This window comes from Triticum dicoccoides, chromosome 4A (assembly GCF_002162155.2).
Source record: "Triticum dicoccoides isolate Atlit2015 ecotype Zavitan chromosome 4A, WEW_v2.0, whole genome shotgun sequence".
Classification (NCBI taxonomy): domain Eukaryota; kingdom Viridiplantae; phylum Streptophyta; class Magnoliopsida; order Poales; family Poaceae; genus Triticum; species Triticum dicoccoides.
Genome location: NC_041386.1, coordinates 723,616,486 through 723,625,797, shown reverse-complemented (window position 1 = coordinate 723,625,797; position 9,312 = coordinate 723,616,486). Strand labels below are relative to the sequence as shown.

General features: G+C 41.9%; 1 pseudogene; it reads right to left on the bottom strand.

The window, feature by feature from the left end:
• The window catches only part of LOC119284268, an 8,039-nt pseudogene extending 5,816 nt beyond the window's left edge, over positions 1–2,223 (bottom strand).
• Positions 2,224–9,312: the final 7,089 nt, after the last annotated feature.

Here is a 9,312-nt window from a genome sequence, read left to right as displayed (position 1 = left end):
GACAATATGTGTTGTCAATTCCGGAAGATCCAATGGAAGCAAACCCATCACCATGCACCAAATCATGCCTAGCATAATTGTGAACAGGTGCTCCTGAACAACAACCACTCCCACGGGGCAGTGGGAAGGTGTTACAGACGCACAGTACGGTGGTGGGGCCAGTGCCCATCATAGGGGCCCCACAAAATCTTGGAGTGGTAGTAGGTGGTGTGTATGTCACGGAGAGCATGCCGTCGTTGGTGTGCAGTATGAGATCCATCATCGGGCAGTCGCGCCTGGAGAGTTCGCTGGTGAAGCCGCAAGACAGAAAAGCCACTAAGGTTAGAGACTTGCCTACGAAGGCCCGACGGGGTGCACTGGGCATGGGGTAAATTATGAATTTTTTTCAAGGAATCTGGGTAAATTCATGTTAAACCTACACACATGTAACATGCGCTGGAATATTCGTTTTCACCTAGTAAAAATAACGTGCACACCTCACATAGGTCAATCCTTAACTCATTTAGAAAACACATCGTGCACACGTGCTGCCGGAAGCAGAGGATCACGCGTGTACCACATGTCTTGTTATTCTCCAATCTGAAGTGAAAGAGAATCCCTTACATATTGGTCTCAACTCTCCTTCCAAGGTGGTACTAAATTACCCACCATGTGAAGAAATCCCAAATGGGCCTTTAGAATTTCCACGAATTATTTTCTTATATGGGCCTAGAGCCGATCTACAATTCAACATTCGCAACGCGCCTCATGTAGTCCTTGACTTAGAGCCAGAGAAGGAACGAGATGGATAAGACCCTCACGAGCCGCAACTATAACAGCATTAACCACCATGCCCATGCAAGGAAGAGACGGATATGACATGTGGGCCAATGTAGTCGGTGACAGTAATGTGTAATCATGATCTGGACTGTCCTTTTCCAAGTGTGCCAAACAAAGTCGAAAGTTAGTGATTGGCGGGATTAGTAAGTTCAGGGTACAAAACACAGACCACACACCATTACTAGTTGACTCGGGAGAAGCAACACATATTGCGAACATGAACGCTTTCTCCTTCGAACTAGCCTGGTTCGAGAAAGAAAACTTCATGGAGATCATCGCACGTGAATGGGCAAAGCCTGTTAGTGGACGATCAAGTATTGAGAGATGGCAAAACAAAATTAGACATCTGAGACAATTTTTACGAGGTTGAGCCAGAAACGAGAGTGGGATATACAGACAAGAAAAAGAGCGACTCACCCAATTAATAGATGCTCTAGATTTAAAGGCAGAAGTAAACATTCTTGATGTAGTTGAGGAGAGCTCGAAATCCGAAGCCAAGCAACGCTTACGACCTCTTCTTAGAGAAGAGGAGCTCAAATGGGCATTGCGAGCTAAGGTGCTTAAGGTTGTCCAAGGGGATGACAATACACAATTCTTTCACATGATTGCGAATGGAAAACATAGGAAGAAGAAAATTATACAGCTCGAACAGGACGAAGGGACAATTGTGGGTCATGAGAATCTGAAAGCATATATCTATAATTATTATAAACAACTTTTCGGGCCTCCGGAAGTAAGCAAGGTGTCCCTTAATGAATCTGTTATTGGAGATATCCCTCGGCTTCGGGCGGAGGAGAATGATATTCTATCTGTACCGTTTACTGAGAAGGAGGTTCTTCATGCAATTTCACAAATGAAACTGAACAAAGCACCGGGACTATATGGGTTTCCCGCATAATTCTATAGGAAGTGTTGGCATATTTCTCTGTGTGTGTGTGTGTGTGTGTGTGTGTGTGTGTCTTTGGAGGTATCGAATACTTACTGGAGAGGCCGGATACGCGACGTTGAGGCCGATGTCTTCGGTCTCCATAGGCCAGCTGATCTTCTGTGCCTTAAACGGAGGTATCGAATACTTATTGGAGAGGCCGGATATGCGACGTTGAGGCCGATGTCTTCGGTCTCCATAGGCCAGCTGCTCTTCTGCGCCTTGAAAAGCACTTTCCACATTCCCTCGTGCATGGTGCCGAAGAAGTGTTGTAGCGTCCGCGGATCCTCTGGCTTGAATTCCCACATGGGGGAAGCCCGGCGCTGGCAGGGGAGAATGCGGCGGAAGAGCATGATCTGAACCACGTTGGTTAGACCAACGTTCTTCCCCGGCACGTTGGTAACGCGCGTCTGCAGCGCCATCACCTCCGTCCAGGACCCCCAGTCGTGGCCCTTCGTGTTCCAGGAGGCGAGCCTCATGGGGGGTCGGGATCTGTACTCCGGAATGGCCGCCCAATTAGTGCGGCGTGGCTCGGTGATATAGAACCACTCATGTTGCCAGATCTTCACGGTCTCCACAAAGGCCCCCTTTGGACAAGTGGTGTTCGGAAGCTTGCTAATCATAGCTCTGTTGCAGTCCGCGGGTTGCCCGTCGACCACCTTCCGCTTCATGTTGAAGACCTTGAGCCATAGGTCGAAGTGTGGGTGGACACGGAGGAGAGCCTCACACACGACTATGAACGCCGATATGTGGAGGAATGAGTTCGGGGCTAGATCGTGGAAATCTAGTCCGTAGTAGTACATGAGTTCGCGAACGAAAGGGTGGAGTGGAAAACCTAACCCTCTAAGGAAGTGGGGAAGGAAGACGACCGGTTCGCCGGGCTCCGGAGTGGGAATGACTTGACCTTCAGGGGGAAGCCGGTGCTTGATATCAGCGGCGAGGTACCCCACACTCCGGAGATCTGTTATCTCCTTATCCATCACGGAGGAGGCCTCCCACTTGCCTTTGGAGCCAGCTCCGGACATGGTCGGAGTAGGTGGTGGTGGTGAGAAAGACGGAGACTTTGCGGGCGCAGAGAGCTTGGGAGATTGGAAAGATGATGAGATGTGAAGGCATGGGGAGGAAAGTGGGGGTCCCTTACCCTCCTATAGGCAGTAAAAATACCAACCGCCCCCCACTCGTGCCTTGGATCTCGCCTATTCCCAATGAAGGCGTGCGTCGTTGGATTACCCAAATATCATTGATATGCATTTCCGTATTAAGTGGGAACGATCTCTGTTTTGATAGGATGTGCCAATGAGGCGTAGCCTCGAAACACGAAAGGCGGGGTGTGAAAACGGTTCAAAATGCCGAAGGGTCAAGTCTAACGCTTTGTCGAAAAAGTTGTCAGTAAAAGACACTGTTCTTATTTTTTTATCCTGCCTTCGCGGCTAAGGGTTATGTTTATTATGAAAAGCCAGATACAATTCTTTTACAGAGGAAAGCCGATGTGTATTCTTTAAGGAACCCGCCTTGCAATGCCGAAGACAATCTGAGCGCCGAATATATCATCATTGAAGACTGGTTCAGGGGCTACTGTGGGAGTCCTGGACTAGGGGGTCCTCGGGCGTCCGGTCTATTGATGTGGGCCGGACTGATGGGCCGTCAAGATACAAGACAGAACAATATCTCTCGTGTCCGGTGCGGACTCTCGGTGTATGGCAAGTATAGGTGTCCGGATATATTATTCCTTTCTGTAAAACTGACTTTTTACAACCTTAGGCTAGCTAGATCGGAGGCAGGATCACAATATTGCTAGGCTAGCTATCTAGGGTTAGCCAAATCGATCTCGAGGTAGATCAACTCTTGTAACCCCTATACTCTCAAATATAATCAAGCAGGACTAGAGTTTTACCTCCATTAAGAGGGCCCGAATCTAGGTAAACATTGTGTCCCTTGTCCATAGTTACCATGATCCTCAGACGCACAGTTTGGGCCTCCCTATCCGAGATATGCTAGTTTTGACACCGACACCGGGCGTGGCCAGAGCGACCATGCTGCAGTCCGACGAGGTGGAGAACCGTGTCTGCCCGTAGCCATGGAGCGGCGGCGCACGATACATCTCGGGTGTGACGGACGAGCTCAGGGAACAGTGTTGCGGAGGACGAGCGACTGACGAGCCTGTGCTGGCCACGGCCATAGCAGCAACCGAGAGGATGGCTGGCGGGGGTCGGCACAACCCTGATATGAGGAGGGTATGCGCCTTGGCAACGATGGACTCCTTGTCATCGACGTCCGCCTGGTCCGCTACTAGGGTTCGTGTTCATGTTGACTCGCTCTTGCTCGGGGCGAGGGTATGAAGCATGGCGTGGTGTGGACTGGGTCAAGCGAGCCTGGTCCGCTGGGAGACGTCGTATACACCACTTATTGCGGCAAAGAGTCATCGTAGGGTTTAGCTAACCTGGGCCGGCCCATTTGCGGTAGCACGCACGCACTGCTGCGCACCGCAACCAGCTCGATCTAGTGAAAGATTTGCAGCATGGTGCTTAAAGAAACGAGCGACTGGGACAAAACTTTAAAAAGAATCAAAAAAAGAAGTACGTGAAATGGAGGACTCAAACACATGACCTCCAGGGAGTGAACCAAATCGCTAGCCACTGCAGTTTCTACGATTCGTTCTCTAAAATAACAACCCAGTTTAAATAATTATAGGCAGTGAGAATTTAAAACTTTTAATGAAATTTCAAACGTGATTTTCTTTTTGAAAAAACTACATATTTTTTGAATAACGAAACTTTTGAAGAAAAAAACAAACTCAAACATTTGGAAAAACATGAACATTTTTGGGGAATCTCAAACATTTTTGGCAAAAGAAGGAACAACATTGAAGACAAGAACATTTTTCCAACATATCAAAAATTTATACAAAATACAAATACTTTTTGAAAAACAGAAGAAAAAATCTTATTTATCAACATATTTTCAAAATGCGAACATTTTATAAAATTGGCCAAAAAATCTTAATTTGCGAACAAATTTAGAAAATATGAACATCTTTTGAATTTGCAAACAAATTTTAAAAACTGGACAATTTTTTGAAAATCACAAACAGTTCTTCATATCATAATAATTTTTTAAAAACATGAAATTTTCTATAATTCCCAAAATATTTTTTTAATTTGTGAACAAATTTTAAAAACATGAGCACATTTTGAATTTGTGAACAAAATATGCAAACAGGAACATTTTTTGAAAATCACTAACTTTTTTCGAAATTATAAACATTTTTCCCAAACATGAATATTTTACCAAATTACCCGAACATTCTTTTGAATTTGAGAGCAATTTTTTAAACCTTAAACATCTTTTCAATTTGTGCACAAAGATTGAGAACAGGATTATATTCTGAAATTAACAAACATTTATTAAATTGTGAAAAAAATATAAAAATATGAACATTTTCGAAAAAAATATAATTTAAACATTTTCGGATTTTAGAACATATTTTGAGAAGAAGCAATAGATTTTAAAATTCTAAACATTTTTGGAATTTCCGAACCGTATTGGAAAACAGGAAAAAATCAGAAAGAATGGATAAATTTTGGAAAAGAAAAGTAAACTTGAAAAAGAAAAATTTATAAGTTCCCAAAATCAGAAATGAAAAAATTAAAGTGAAATAAAAGAAAAATGAAAAATAAAATAGTAAAAATGAAGTAGAAAACAAAAAGAAAAAGGAAAAACCCATAAAAAGAAAAAACCGTTCAAGATAATTCTAAAAGTTCTCAAAATCAGAAAAATCCGACTAGAAACCTCGAGAATGTTCCAAAACAGAAACAAAAAAGCTCCCTCGTACTGGTACAAAACGGGCCGTCCGAGTATGCTCGATACCAATCGCTGCCTATGTGTTGCTGCAACACTTTGCCGTACGTGCGGCAAATAGAAAAGGCAGGAGTAACTAATCAAAGAGCGCTCGTTCGGAGCCTGTCCAAGGGTCACTTGGGGTGAGCTGAGAGCGCGCCACCGCGCCGTGTCGCGCTCTCGGCACTCCCTCTAGGTTTTTTAATGCATGTGTTTTCTGCTTTTTAGATGTTTTCTTTCTTTTCCGATTTTTCGGTTTTCCACAAGTCTTTCTATGCTTTTGGACAAAAAATCAAATTTTTTGCACAAAAGACACGTTTTTTTCTTCCGCGAGAGCTACCGATTTGTTTCCGCAAGAGGCACGGGTTTGCTTCCGCAAGAGGCACGGTCGTGCCTCTCGAGAACGAAAAAAGTATGTTTTCTTTTTTTTTTCTTCCGCGAGAGGCACATATTTGATTTTGCGAGAGGCACGGGTTTGCTACTGCGAGAGGCACGGCCATGCTTCTCGGAAATGAAAAAATGTGTTTTCTTTTTTTTTTACTTCCGCGAAAGGTACGGATTTGCTTCCGTGAGAGGAACGGATTTGTTTCCGCGAGAGGCACGGTCGTGCCTCTTTCGAAAAGGAAAAAATGTGTGCTCCTGGTTTGGTTTCTTTTTGTCCGGTTTTTCGCAAAGAAAAATGTTTGTCAAAATCTGTCAGCATGGGATATAGTTTTAAATATCTCGACGTGAGGAATCGAGCGGTGAAAACGGTTCAAAATTTGGCGGTTTAAGAGATAAAAACCGTTTTGATTAAACGGATCTGCAAAAAAGGAGAAAACTCATAGGTCGCGACAAATGGCGCACTATATGTGCACCACTTGTCGTAATAGGTGAGAGTGACCTTTGCAAAGATGCTTCTTAATTAGCGATCGAGGACCGCTGTTGCGTGATGGCGTGACTTGCTAGTTGTGTTGCCGGCCACGGCCCAATAAGGTGTCCAGGGGTGTGGCATGTTCAATCACTATGCAATAAAAACGTATCACGGTGATTTTTCTTTTCCAAAAATCTTTTACCGATCGAACATGTATACGTAAGGCAAAATCGCCGAAACTCAAGGTAGGGCAAGTGCCCAACCGCGCCCTACAGGGAGCTCCGCCTGTGCATACATCAATACATGCACTGCTAAATGACTGACACGCATTTATCAAATGGCAGCTATCCCATAGAAAACCCAACGGGGAAGATAAACAAGCTCATCCTTCAACCTGCCAAGGAACCTGCATCTAAGGACGACTCAATGGAAGAGTGCACCATCAATTTTCCATTTCCAGCCTTCATGTCAATTTTGTCCAAGACCTTGTCGAACAAGGAGCATTCAGTCTGGTTGATACCAACTATATTGGAAGTGATCTTGACCGAGAAACTGAGGAGTGAACCCTTGTTCCACCTGGAGAAGACTTTCCGCAATTCAGCATTTGTGAGCATGCCAACAGAGTTGAGAACATACGGGCAACCATGGTGAACCATCTTAATAAACTTCTGTTCCTCACCCCACAAGAACCTGCTTGGTGCATGGTCCGCATAAAAACACTCCCCTTTTTCCTGGTGTCTCTTATTCTCCGTTATCATTTTCCATTTTTTTTATGTCCATATATTGTCTATCATGGCTGTCTGGCTCCTCTTTTTTAGTCAATTTCGACAAATTTGAATGTGATGGAAGAGTGTTCCAACTAGTGTAAATAGATGCTACTTCTCCACTGATGATGGGGCGGTATATATGCACACATGCCAACCGTCATGATGCTCTTGGTTTGAAGTTGTTGGATCGGTACAATGTTGCATTGACTTCACAGCCTAGTATTCCTTGCGTGGAGTGGCGCAAACCCTGCAATCGCGTACCCCTCCCTCCCCATGCGCACGCTTTGGGGCAGCCCTAAATGCGGGGCGGCGCGCCCCTGTTATGTTCGTCTTTTTGTTCCTTTTTGCTTTTTTGCTTTTTTTAACTTTGAAATATCTTCATGAATCCCAAATTTGTAAAAATATGTTAGGGATTAAAAATTAGAAATTCAAAAAATGTTGCCAATATTAGAAAATATTCTCAAAACATAGAAATTGGTCACAAATTTGAAAATGGCGGATTTCAAAAATTGTTCTTACATTTAAAAATTTGTTCACAAACTTCAAAAAACTGTTCTCGAATTTGATTATTATTTGAAAAATTTCGAGAGATGTTCAAGTTTTCCCAGAAACAAATGTTCACATTTTTTCAAAATTTTAAAGTTTTTCATAAAAAATGTCCATAGTTATTAAAAACGTTTATGAATTAGAAAACTGTTCCTGTATTCCAAAGCTATCAGAAAGGTTAGAAAAAAAATTCAAGTTTTCAAAAAAATGTTCGTGGATTGAAAAAGATATGCCGCTTCAAGAGAAAGGATCATGAATTCAAAAAAATTTGGAGGATTTGTAAAAAAAAGTGCGTGAATTTTGAAAACAAATTATGACTTAAATAATGTTCATGAGTTTGGAAAAAAGTTCATAAATTGTTATACAATTTGTAAAATGTTAGCAAACTTGAAAATTGTGTGCGTTTTTCTGAAAACGTAATGAATTCAAAATTTGTTTGTGATTTCAAAAAGGTTTATGAAATTTAATAAAATATTTGTGAATTCAAAAAATAAGTATAAAATAAGAACATAAGAGTAAAAACAAACAAATAAAAAAGAAAAATCTAAAAGCAAACAAAAGGAGAAAATGAAAATGAAAATGAAAGGCCCGGTTTGGGAAGGTTAACCTTCCCTTCCCAAAACCGGCAGATGGAGCATGCGCTTGGGCGCGCCCAAATTCAGTAGCAAGCGAGAGGGGGGCAGGGGGAGCTCCCTGGCGCTCGCTACGGCGCCCAGTTAGGCCGGCCCATGAATAGCGCCGAGCAGCGAACACAAAAGTACACAAAAGATCGAAAAACGACATCTACAGGTCTCAAACACACTACCTTGAGTTCACATACGACACCACTATCCACTCGACCTATCCTGCGGGTAATGTTTGCTAACAGCGGCAAACTCTTAATAAACAATGCCGCACGCTATTTTATTTCACAGAATTTTTTGGAAAAATACCAGGAATTTGAAAAGGTTCATGGATTTTGAAAACAGTTCTTCATTTTCAAAGAAAATATCACAAACCTGAAAAGATTTCATCAATTCTCAAAAAAGGGTTCATCACTATTTTCAAAAAATGTCCGCCGATTTTGAAAACAAAAATCATCGAATTTGAAAAAAGGTTCATGAAATTTGGAAAAAGTTTTGTTGGTTTTGAAAAACGTTCATCAAAATTGAAAAAAAATAATGGATTTTAAAAAAATGTTCATCGAACTTGAAAAATATTTCATCAAATTTGGAAAACGTTCATCAAAATTGAAAAAGATAATCATTTCTAAGAAAAGTTCATCAATCTGAAAAAAGGTTGATCGAATTTGGAAAAAAGTTCATCAAAATTGAAAAAAGTTAATGGTTTTTTAAAAAAAGTTCATCGAATTTGAAAAAAGTTCATCGACTTTGGTAAAAAGTTTATCGAATTTATAAAAAAAGTTCATCAAATTTAAAAAACAGTTCATTGATTTTGGAGAAAAACGTTCACGAATTTCTAATAAAAACATCGAACCAGTAAGAAGAAAAAAATATGAAAACTGGAACGAAAAACAAAAAAAAGGAAAAAATAAAATGGAAAAAGGAAATAGGAAAGTAGAGATA